This window comes from Lampetra planeri, unplaced genomic scaffold (genome assembly GCF_965212315.1).
Source record: "Lampetra planeri unplaced genomic scaffold, kcLamPlan1.2.h2 scaffold_139, whole genome shotgun sequence".
Taxonomy (NCBI): domain Eukaryota; kingdom Metazoa; phylum Chordata; class Hyperoartia; order Petromyzontiformes; family Petromyzontidae; genus Lampetra; species Lampetra planeri.
In genome coordinates this window covers 38568-51632 of record NW_027614110.1, presented here as the reverse complement: position 1 = coordinate 51632, position 13065 = coordinate 38568, and the positions used below count along the sequence as shown (strand labels likewise).

The 13065-nt window shown below is 46.8% G+C and overlaps 1 long non-coding RNA gene across 1 annotated transcript; it reads right to left on the bottom strand.

Annotated features, from left to right (window-relative positions):
* Positions 1 to 38: 38 nt before the first annotated feature.
* LOC144739269 (uncharacterized) lies at positions 39 to 12710 on the bottom strand. The gene is made up of 3 exons (XR_013589400.1): positions 12607 to 12710; positions 6890 to 6962; positions 39 to 2860 (listed from the first exon to the last, which is right to left on the bottom strand). It is a non-coding gene; the product is annotated as an uncharacterized LOC144739269 (long non-coding RNA).
* Between the last annotated feature and the right edge of the window lie 355 nt (positions 12711 to 13065).

Sequence of the window (13065 nt, the reverse complement as noted above, 5' to 3'; positions counted from 1 at the left end):
CCCCCTCCTCCGTTCGTTCCCGTTCTGACCACGTGTCGTTCGTCTCCACCCCTATTTAATACCCGGGTCACGTGGTACCTTTCCACCAATCCTGGTTAGCCTCCATGGAATCTTCCAGACTCCCTAGTAGGCTCCCAGGACCACGCCCCTGACTCGTCTCCCCATTGGCTGTGGCCAAAGCCAGCAGAACCAATCCTCTACTTGCAGCTGTCACCTTCCCATGACGTCAGGGCCACGCCCCTAGACTTCCCCCCATTGGCTATGGACCAGGACCGGCAGAGCCAATCATCGTGACGCGTTGTGATCCGTCAGCGACCCCGATATAGCCTCACATTACACAATTATCAAATTCAAAACAATATACGATTCAAAGTTGTCTCATTTTAAAACTTCAAAACGGAGCATCGGGTGCGTCGTTCGTGTGCAATTTTTTCGTGACTTTCCTGGCCCAAGGCCGTAAATGGTTGTGAGGGGGCACCGCAGGCGGTCAGGCTTGCTTCACCCCATGGTTGTCAACATCCAGACGTTAATCGGCAAGGGCCATTTCTCGTCCTAATTCGACAAAATCTACGTCAACACGTAATACAAAATTATAATTCGTGTTGTTGAGAATGTATCTCCTCTACGTGTAACTTTTGAGTGGTATGCCTTGTAACAGATGAATGATCCGAGTGTGCTCCCTATTTCAAAGACAATGAGTTGCTCCAGAGGGAGATGCTTCCTGAAAACACAAAAATACCCTTTGACCTATATCACCAGAACAATGAGTCTCACCTGAGTTATCTGTACAGGTTACTTCCAAAACACACACTGTGTCCTAACATGACTTATTCAATGTTTGACCCTTACAGACAAAATGGTACACGTACGCACACCATCAGACAAGTATTCATTGTAAATTATTGACAGGCATATGAACAAAATTGAATTACTCCACTGAAATATACTGCATTAGGTTACATCCTATTAACTAGAAGCTAATTTAAAAAAATACGCACCGTCTGCTTAACAGTGTATGTACAACATACTAATGCACCATTCAAAACGAGTCGGCCATTGCATGCTGGCATCTGGGTAAAAATGTAGCAAATTCTAAACATTACCTACAAACTCCACAACTGAGATGCCACATCAACCATCGCCCCCTACTGACAGGCTCTTGTCTACATGCAGGCCGGTAAAGGGCCACCACCTTGTGCCACACAGGGGCAGCTGCTACTTGGGGATGCTCTTCAAGTGTTTGAGACGAGATACGATACAAAACTACGAATTGCCGAGGCAATTAAGCAAGCACAATATAAATGCAATTATGATAACATAGTGATTGCTTGGGAGCTTATTGGCTCTCGCTCCTGGTTAGAGATCTACCCAACACACAGGTCCACAAAGACTGGCCGCTCTTACCCTGCAGGTTGAACCTAGCAATTGAGTGTTCAATTTCACATTCTTGTCATTAAAGGCCTGTGACAAAGGTGCATCTATTGGAGCGACATCGTCACTGGCTTACACATCTACCGGGTCTCCACTTGACTTTGTATTGTCTCGGAGGAAGTCCACCCACACCTCCACTTCCACAAACTGCTGGGAGTTGCCTCGCTCTGCCTCACAGTCAGAATTCTCCTCCTGCTTCACGTTGCCTCCATCGATGCGAAGGTCCCATTTTGGAGTTGAATCTTCATCTTCAAATTTTACCTTCACTTCTTGGCTCTTCAGCATCACTTCTTCACATTTCACCATCACTTCTTCATATTTCACCTCAATACCTTTAAAAGCGTCCAAGCTGGGATTTTCTTCCGGTTCTTGTTTGATGAGGGATGGGCTCATTGCAGCACTTTGACTTTCACAAGCTGATTTCAGACTCCATTCCGGGTGGATCTTCTGATGCTTGCGTGATCTCTGGTGTCTTTGAAGATTTGTTGAAAGTGTAAACGCCTTCTCACACACACCGCACTTGAAGGGTTTCTCTCCCGTGTGTGTTCTCTTGTGTGTTACAAGAGTAGATGAATCTGAAAACGCCTTCCCACACACACTGCACTTGAAGGGTTTCTCTCCCGTGTGTGTTCTCTGGTGTCTGACAAGAGTAGATGAATCTGAAAACGCATTCCCACACACACTGCACTTGAAGGGTTTCTCTCCCGTGTGTGTTCTCTGGTGTCTTACAAGAGAAAATTGTGAAAACGCCTTCCCACACACACTGCACTTGAAGGGTTTTTCTCCCGTGTGTGTTCTCTGGTGTTTTACAAGAGTAGATAAATCTGAAAATGCCTTCCCACACACACTGCACTTGAAGGGTTTCTCTCCCGTGTGTGTTCTCTTGTGTGTTACAAGAGCAGATGACCGTGCAAACGCCTTCCCACACACACTGCACTTGAAGGGTTTCTCTCCCGTGTGTGTTCTCTTGTGTTTTACAAGAGCAGATGACTGTGCAAACGCCTTCCCACACACACTGCACTTGAAGGGTTTTTCTCCCGTGTGTGTTCTCTGGTGTGCTACAAGATGAGTTAAAAGTGCAAACGTTTTCCCACACACACTGCACTTGAAGGGTTTCTCTCCCATGTGTATTCTCTGGTGTGTTACAAGAGCAGATGAAAATGCAAACGCCCTCCCCACACACACTGCACTTGAAGGGTTTCTCTCCCGTGTGTGTTCTCTTGTGTGTTACAAGATTAGCTGGACGTGCAAACGCCCTCCCACACACACTGCACTTGAAGGGTTTCTCTCCTGTGTGAGTTCTCTAGTGCCGTGTCAAATGTGCAGGACAATCCGTGCTGTATGCACACCGGTCGCATTGTTGCCTTTTGCACCGAGCCGCGCCGAGTGCCTTTGCTCCATCAGACCACTTCTGCAGAGGCAGCGACAGCTGCAGACAGAAACAAAGAATATCCACACCATCTACACATCAGTATCGAGGCACAGAGGAATGCATATACACAGTCACACGTGACTTACACGTCTATAGTTTATCATATATTTATGATATAGTTAAAAAAAAGTGTCCCAAATTCATCACACGGGCTCTTATGGCACACAATGAGAGGGCAAATGGTCATAAACCTGCCTGGAAGCCCTCGTATCTTCAAAATGAACGTTAACCCAAAACTCAGCACACAATTTCAGCTGTTTGGCTTCAAAATGAATGTTTATGAAAGCTAAATTCAGTTGACATAGCAAAGGGTGTTGAAAATAAAACTATTTGTGTCATGCACAAATGCATAAATTAATGTTCAATCGCAACTTAGAGGTGTGAAGCCAGGCACAGATGTCCTTGATTGCTGGGATGAGCAGTTCCGACTTCAGCTGCTGCACGTGTGAGCTGTGATCACTTCCTGACTCCATTCTTACAAAGAGTTCCAGAGGAAAACTAAAATAAACTACTGTTTTGATATAACCTCTGTGCTCAATAGAGTTAATAAACTTTACTGCAAATACAAACTTGACACTGTCACACACTCAGAGGTGGAGCCAGGATTTTCAGGTAGGGGGGGGAAACCCCTCCAGCAATGAAAAATTACAGGAGTTGTTAGTAAGTAAGGAGTTGTTAGTAAGAAAGGACTTGTCCCTTGCTTTTCATTCGACGCGTGTGATCGTCATCGCGCTCGCTGAACGTGTTGATGCCTTCAGGAAAGAAAAATAGACTTTTGTATTTTGGGGGGGGGGGGGGGGGAATGACCATGACGTATGTGGCATCAACCCGCATCACACCTGAGCTAAGCGCTCTGCAATGCTTACCCCCCTACCACATGGCTCTTCGCGCGCCGTACTTCTACAGCTGTTCACAGCGTGCCGGGAGATTTTAGGTGGCGCTTCGCTCCTGGCCGATTAAGTCATTGGCTTCTCGGAGTTTCAATCCTAATCCGTGTGAAGAACGGGTACAACTGCCATCTTAAATATAAAGCAGAACTTACACCTGTTTGTTTGTGTGCAGCAGCAAAAACTCTCCAACGCTGAGCTCTGGCGTCATGAAATTTTCACAGCTTATGCTGTCTGGAATGTCTAAGCGAGCGCCGCGTCATTCCCTTCCCGAGTGGCAAAAATCGACCTGACGTAGCAGTGGGTTCAGGTTGAATTTCCTTGAGTGAAAACATCCGATTTAGGTAAATTGAAGTGTTTCGGCTTCCTTCTTGCAAGCATCAATTTTTTCAGGGTTTTTCATTGAATTATGAGGGAATATTAAATTAATCCAAGACAAAAATCCAAGTCCCGGGCAAAGCCAGGTAGTGAAGCTAGTTACTAATAAACCCCAATGATCCTATCGAAATTACGGATTTCTATCGGATCGTTGGGGGGGCACGTGCCACCCCACCCCCACTGGCTCCACCACTCTCACACACTGGCAGCATGGTTCACAGGTGGTGGTGTATCCAGACCCACGCCTGGCCACCTTCACCTGCTCAGTATTAATGCTTCCTCACTCCACCAAGTAATTCATTGAGGATCAACCAACACAGCCGAGGCTGCGTGTCTCTCTGTGGTGAGATGTTAACTACCTGTCCTGGCATACAGGAAGTCGTGGGTTCGATCCCGACCCTGACGCCTGCTGTATATTTGTAGTTTACGTGTCTCTCTCTCTCTCCCCGTGGTCGCGTGGATTTCCTTCCCGATCCCCGGGTTTCCCCTCCACACGTCTATAGTGAACACCGCCACGCGTCTATAGTGAACACCTCCACGTGTCTATAGCGAACACCTCCACGTGTCTATAGTGAACACCTCCACGTGTCTATAGTGAACACCTCCACGTGTCTATAGTGAACACCTCCACGTGTCTATAGTGAACACCTCCACGTGTCTATAGTGAACACCGCCACGTGTCTATAGTGAACACCTCCACGTGTCTATAGTGAACACCTCCACGTGTCTATAGTGAACACCTCCACGTGTCCAGAGTGAACACCGCCACGCGTCTATAGTGAACACCTCCACGCGTCTATAGTGAACACCGCCACGTGTCTATAGTGAACACCTCCACGTGTCTATAGTGAACACCTCCACGTGTCTATAGTGAACACCGCCACGCGTCTAGAGTGAACACCTCCACGTGTCTATAGTGAACACCTCCACGCGTCTATAGTGATCACCTCCACGCGTCTATAGTGAACACCGCCACGCGTCTATAGTGAACACCTCCACGCGTCTATAGTGAACACCGCCACGTGTCTATAGTGAACACCTCCACGCGTCTATAGTGAACACCGCCACGTGTCTATAGTGAACACCGCCACGCGTCTATAGTGAACACCTCCACGCGTCTATAGTGAACACCGCCACGTGTCTATAGTGAACACCTCCACGCGTCTATAGTGAACACCGCCACGTGTCTATAGTGAACACCTCCACGCGTCTATAGTGAACACCGCCACGTGTCTATAGTGAACACCGCCACGCGTCTATAGTGAACACCGCCACGTGTCCAGAGTGAACACCGCCACGCGTCTATAGTGAACACCTCCACGTGTCCAGAGTGAACACCGCCACGCGTCTATAGTGAACACCTCCACGCGTCTATAGTGAACACCGCCACGCGTCTATAGTGAACACCTCCACGTGTCTATAGTGAACACCTCCACGTGTCCAGAGTGAACACCTCCACGCATCTATAGTGAACACCTCCACGTGTCCAGAGTGAACACCTCCACGCGTCTATAGTGAACACCGCCACGCGTCTATAGTGAACACCTCCACGCGTCTATAGTGAACACCGCCACGTGTCCAGAGTGAACACCTCCACGCATCTATAGTGAACACCTCCACGTGTCCAGAGTGAACACCTCCACGCGTCTAGAGTGAACACTGCCACGTGTCTATAGTGAACACCGCCACGCGTCTAGAGTGAACACTGCCACGTGTCTATAGTGAACACCTCCACGTGTCCAGAGTGAACACCTCCACGCGTCCAGAGTGAACACCTCCACGTGTCTATAGTGAACACCTCCACGTGTCTATAGTGAACACCACCACGCGTCCAGAGCGAACACCGCCACGTATCTAGAGTGAACACCGCCACGCGTCTAGAGTGAACACCGCCACGCGTCCAGAGTGAACACCACCACGTGTCTAGAGTGAACACCACCACGTGTCTAGAGTGAACACCGCCACGCGTCTAGAGTGAACACTGCCACACGTCTAGAGCGAACACCGCCACGCGTCCAGAGTGAACACCACCACGCATCTAGAGTGAACACCACCACGCGTCTAGAGCGAACACCGCCGTGTCTAGAGCGAACACCGCCACGCGTCTAGAGTGAACACCACCACGCGTCTAGAGCGAACACCGCCACGTGTCTAGAGTGAACACCACCACGCGTCTAGAGTGAACACCGCCACGCGTCTAGAGTGAACACCACCACGCGTCTAGAGCGAACACCGCCACGTGTCTAGAGTGAACACCACCACGCGTCTAGAGTGAACACCGCCACGCGTCTAGAGCGAACACCGCCACGTATCTAGAGTGAACACCACCTCGCGTCTAGAGCGAACACCGCCACGTGTCTAGAGTGAACACCACCACGCGTCTAGAGTGAACACCGCCACGCGTCTAGAGCGAACACCGCCACGCGTCTAGAGCGAACACCGCCACGTGTCTAGAGTGAACACCACCACGCATCTAGAGTGAACACCACCACGCGTCTAGAGCGAACACCGCCGTGTCTAGAGCGAACACCGCCACGCGTCTAGAGTGAACACCGCCACGTATCTAGAGTGAACACCACCACGCGTCTAGAGCGAACACCGCCACGTGTCTAGAGTGAACACCACCACGCGTCTAGAGTGAACACCACCACGTGTCTAGAGTGAACACCGCCATGTGTCTAGAGCGAACACCGCCACGCGTCTAGAGCGAACACCGCCACGCGTCTAGAGTGAACACCGCCACGCTGTTGACGAGCCTCACCTTGTTGTTATTGTTGTTGTGGGCAGGTCGTTTCTGAACACAAGAGCGGTACAGCAGCTCAAGCGGGCGTGGCCTGGTAAGAAATGAAAAAAAACTGTGAATATTTAAAACAAAACAAGTTACAAAGTAGCGAGCCAGGTGAAGGGAAATTAAAACTTAAGCAAGATACTCTTTCGGTAAAGTCACGTAGGTAAAACATTAAAATTAATGAAAGTAAAATAAAATAAAATATTTTATTTTATTTTATATTATTTTACTTTCATTAATTTTAATGTTTTACCTACGTGACTTTACCGAAACAACCTAAGAATATGAATCATTGCAGTCACGAAAGCTTCAAATCTAGAAGAAACTCTTTGGTTCTTTCGGTAAAGTCACGTAGAATAAATAAATAAAATAATAGCATACGACATTTCGATTGCAACACAAGCAATCATCATCAGGTACAAATGAAAGAGAAAAAAAACCTAGTAAACTTAGAAATGTAGTGCAATACAACACAGAGAGTCGGCTAACATAACAGTCAACAGCCCACCTGGTTGATAACGTTCTTCCAAAGATTGCTCAATTTGAGAGAGAGACACGGAGACACATAGACAGACACATAAGCAGAGAGAGAGAGAGATGACACATAGACACACAGAGAGAGATGACAGAGAGACACACAGAGACACACAGAGACACACAGAGACACACACAGAAACAACGCCTCTGTGTCGAGGCCTTAAATAGAGAGAGAGGGGGGCAGAGAGAGAGAGGGGGGTAGAGAAAGGGGCAGAGAGATGGGTGGTGGTGGGAATCCGGTTTCAAGTACCACCATCCCTCTCAAAAGAATTCTCTCATCAAAACGCTATACCGCAGAGCCAATGGCATTTCTGACCAACACCACTTGGCCGGTGAATTAAGTCAAGTACATCGGGCCCTCAGGATGAACGGATACTCTGACCGCACTATCCGCCAAGCTGTTTCTCCCACCATACAGAAACAGCCACATGAAACTCCAACCAAAACTATCACGTTGCCATACATAGCAGGCGTGACCAAAAAGATCTCCAAAATTCTAAACAAACATAAGATCCAAGTCCGATTCAGTACAGTGCATAATATCCGTTATTTGATTCCATCTTTGAAGGATGTCGTTCCTGACTTACAGTATCCTGGAGTCTACAAATTGAGTTGCATTTGTGGTGATTGCTACATTGGAGAAACGAAACGTCATGTTGCTGATCGTGTCCGCGAGTACAAGTCAGATCTGAAACACGGCAGAACTGATTCTTCGGCCGTTGCCGATCATTGCTACAACTCGGTGGGCTCTCATGAAATTGTCTTTTCCGAGACCAAGGTTCTCTGCAAGCCTCCTGGCTACCATCAAAGGTTTGTGCACGAAGCCATACAAATATACAAACACAGACATAATTTCAACCGTGATGATGGGTACAAACTTAGTAATCATTGGAAAGATGTTATCAACCACGCAAAAAAGATTTAACTACACTTATTTGCCAATCTTATTTGACAGACAACTATTACAGTTTTACCATGTTTAGTGGTGGTATCCCTGCCACAGGTTGAGTCACAAACCGCACCTCTCCACAACAAAGGCTCAGCCTTTGTTATGCAGTCTATTCTTAGTCTTAAGCCTCACCTTACCATATTAATAATGCGCCCCTTGCACCACGATCTTCTCCAACCATTATATAAACGGAGTGGTAGCTACTGCAATCTCTCATTTACTTGATACAGCTGTCGTGGCTGTGACGGTACCACCTGAAGACGGAAGCTTGTGTTGCCTCCGAAACGTCGTGATTTTTTATTTTACTTTTTTACGTGACTTTACCGAAAAATCTTCTTGGTTCTTTCGGTAAAGTCACGTAGAAGGGAAGTAATAAAATAATAAAAATAAAACATAATAAAACAATTCTCACGACGTTTCGGCCACAACGCAAGCAGCCATCCTCAGGCGAAGAATGAAACACCCCAAGCTTGGAGCGTATATTTAAGCTGGGTTAGAGGGGGGGGAGGTGGGAAGAAGAGCGCCTAAACAAAATAATTTGCATATCAAGAGGAATTCAGCATATGGAAAATGCGTAGGAGGTGGGCGGGGGGGGTTCCCAAATCAATACTATGCCCGTGCATTATGCAGGATTAGCAGCATCAAAGGGGGGGGGGGGAAGGGGGGGAGCATTAACAAAGGAAAGGAATGTTAATAGTATGTAGCTGTAGTTACTAAACAACCACGTAAAAAACTACAGTATAAACTGCATGACAAACTAAAGTATAAACTACATAGCATCATCAGTAAACTTACTATACTCTACAATAAGCTGAGTTACTAACAGTAAGTAATACATGAAAAATTCTACGTTGTAAAAAATTATATAATATGCTTCCATCTAAACTTTATTCTCTTACATCACACGCGTCTATACCGTACTATATACTTCCATAGGCAAAACCAACATTAAATTACATACTGTATTGCTATAAACCACCCTATACCTTATACATTTTTAATATAACACTATGTATTATTCTACCCACCCTAATGTGTATCAAAATGGTTTATTACGTCCTTCCAGTGATTGCTAAGCCAGAATCCATCTTCTCGGTTAAAATTGTCTCTGTGTTTGTAAATGTGGATCGCCTCATGTACGAATCTCTCATGATAGCCAGATGGCTTGCAGAGAACCTCTGTCTTGGAGAAGTCAATGTCATGTGAGCCCACTGAGTTGTAACAGTGATCTGCCACGGCTGAGGTGTTTGTCCTACAGTGTTTCAGGTCAGCTTTATGTTCACGGATGCGGTCCGAGACATGTCGTTTGGTTTCCCCAATGTAACTGCTACCACAGAGGCAACTTAGTTTGTAGACACCAGGGTACTGTATGTCTGGAACCACATCTTTTACAGACGGTACCAGATCACGGATTTTATGTACTGTGTTGAATCGGACCTGGATCTTGTGTTTAATCAGGATTTTGGAGATCTTTTTTGTGACCCCAGCAATGTAGGGTAAGGTGATGGTCTTGAAAGGCTCCTCAACAGGATCCTTCTTGGTGGTTGGAGTGATGGCTTTGCGGATTGTGTAGTCGGAGTAACCATTAGCCTTAAGAGCTTGGCGTACGTGTTTGAGTTCACTGGAAATGTGTTCATGGTCGGAGATGCATTGGGCTCTATGATATAGAGTCTTGATGAGGGAATTCTTCTGGGATGGATGGTGGTGGGAATCCGGTTTTAGATAAGCATCCGTGTGGGTGGCTTTCCTGTAGACAGAGTGGCTCATTGAACCATCAGGTCTCCTTTTGATTAGGACATCCAAAAAGGGTAGCTTGCCATCATTTTCGACTTCCATGGTGAATCTGATGGCTGGGTGTATGGAATTGATATGGTCGAGAAATTGGTCTAGAGCAGGCCGGCCATGTGGCCAGATGACAAAAGTGTCGTCTACGTACCTCTTCCATAAGGTCGGGCGTAGAGTGGCAGTCTGGATGGCGTCCGTCTCAAATTTCTCCATGAAGATGTTGGCTACAACCGGAGATAAGGGGGAGCCCATTGGGGTGCCCTCAATTTGCTTGTAGAAGGTTCCATTCCAGGTGAAGTATGTATTGGTTAAGCAGTGTCTCACCAGGGGGGGGTACCCCAGCATTCAGTCCTTGATGAGCCAAGTCTTCAATGATTGCGATGGTGTCAGGCACAGGCACCTTGGTGAACAAGGAAACCACATCAAAACTGACAAGCAGGTCGTCTGGGGACAGGGCAATCCCCTTGATTGTTGATACCAGGTCAGTAGAGTTTAGTACTGCAGAGGTGGTTTTTCCAGTGAAAGGCCGTAGGATTTCGGACAAAAAACACTTTTGTCATCTGGCCACATGGCCGGCCTGCTCTAGACCAATTTCTCGACCATATCAATTCCATACACCCAGCCATCAGATTCACCATGGAAGTCGAAAATGATGGCAAGCTACCCTTTTTGGATGTCCTAATCAAAAGGAGACCTGATGGTTCAATGAGCCACTCTGTCTACAGGAAAGCCACCCACACGGATGCTTATCTAAAACCGGATTCCCACCACCATCCATCCCAGAAGAATTCCCTCATCAAGACTCTATATCATAGAGCCCAATGCATCTCCGACCATGAACACATTTCCAGTGAACTCAAACACGTACGCCAAGCTCTTAAGGCTAATGGTTACTCCGACTACACAATCCGCAAAGCCATCACTCCAACCACCAAGAAGGATCCTGTTGAGGAGCCTTTCAAGACCATCACCTTACCCTACATTGCTGGGGTCACAAAAAAGATCTCCAAAATCCTGATTAAACACAAGATCCAGGTCCGATTCAACACAGTACATAAAATCCGTGATCTGGTACCGTCTGTAAAAGATGTGGTTCCAGACATACAGTACCCTGGTGTCTACAAACTAAGTTGCCTCTGTGGTAGCAGTTACATTGGGGAAACCAAACGACATGTCTCGGACCGCATCCGTGAACATAAAGCTGACCTGAAACACTGTAGGACAAACACCTCAGCCGTGGCAGATCACTGTTACAACTCAGTGGGCTCACATGACATTGACTTCTCCAAGACAGAGGTTCTCTGCAAGCCATCTGGCTATCATGAGAGATTCGTACATGAGGCGATCCACATTTACAAACACAGAGACAATTTTAACCGAGAAGATGGATTCTGGCTTAGCAATCACTGGAAGGACGTAATAAACCATTTTGATACACATTAGGGTGGGTAGAATAATACATAGTGTTATATTAAAAATGTATAAGGTATAGGGTGGTTTACAGCAATACAGTATGTAATTTAATGTTGGTTTTGCCTATGGAAGTATATAGTACGGTATAGACGCGTGTGATGTAAGAGAATAAAGTTTAGATGGAAGCATATTATATAATTTTTTACAACGTAGAATTTTTCATGTATTACTTACTGTTAGTAACTCAGCTTATTGTAGAGTATAGTAAGTTTACTGATTATGCTATGTAGTTTATACTTTAGTTTGTCATGCAGTTTATACTGTAGTTTTTTACGTGGTTGTTTAGTAACTACAGCTACATACTATTAACATTCCTTTCCTTTGTTAATGCTCCCCCCCCTTCCCCCCCCCCTTTGATGCTGCTAATCCTGCATAATGCACGGGCATAGTATTGATTTGGAACCCCCCCCGCCCACCTCCTACGCATTTTCCATATGCTGAATTCCTCTTGATATGCAAATTATTTTGTTTAGGCGCTCTTCTTCCCACCTCCCCCCCTCTAACCCAGCTTAAATATACGCTCCAAGCTTGGGGTGTTTCATTCTTCGCCTGAGGATGGCTGCTTGCGTTGTGGCCGAAACGTCGTGAGAATTGTTTTATTATGTTTTATTTTTATTATTTTATTACTTCCCTTCTACGTGACTTTACCGAAAGAACCAAGAAGATGAATCCCTGCAGTCACGAAAGCTTTAAATCGAAATTTACCGAAAAAACCTAAGAATAAGCGAGAGAATTGAAGCAAACGCGACCAGGCGAGGGCAGGAGGCAAGGCCCCCGCGTTGTAAAGTTCCAAAGTGGACATCGCTTCCATGCTCGCTGCTACTCAATTGACATCCCTACGAGAGAGAGAGCGAGGCGCTACCTCGGTAAACAACAACCACCACAACCACCACAACAACAACCACCACAACAACCACAATCACCACAACCGCGATGAGAATCTCACCTCGGATTTCAGTGCACGGGCCGAGCGGAAACTTCCCGGTCCCTCGTGACGTCACGCGGCAGCAGGTGACATGACGTCACTTGCGGTGTACGATGACACTCCCCTCCCCCCACAATGAGCGGCTCGAAACTCGCGACTTCACGAATAAATTATGTTAATGAGCCGCCAGTCACCGGGCGTGGCTTTGCCCAAATAAGGATTGGCACTGGGACAGGTATCGGCAGCGGCTGAGTGGATGTGACGTCACGCTCAAGAGCGCGGTGGTCGGGGGTGAGTGACATGACGTCACTAACGAGGCACCTCCCCCTGGCGTTTGACGCCGATGAGGTCACGCTGAGCGGTGACGTCAGAAGCCATACAAATATACAAACACAGACATACATTCAACCGTGATGATGGGTACAAACTTAGTAATCATTGGAAAGATGTTATCAACCACGCAAAAAAGACTTAATCACA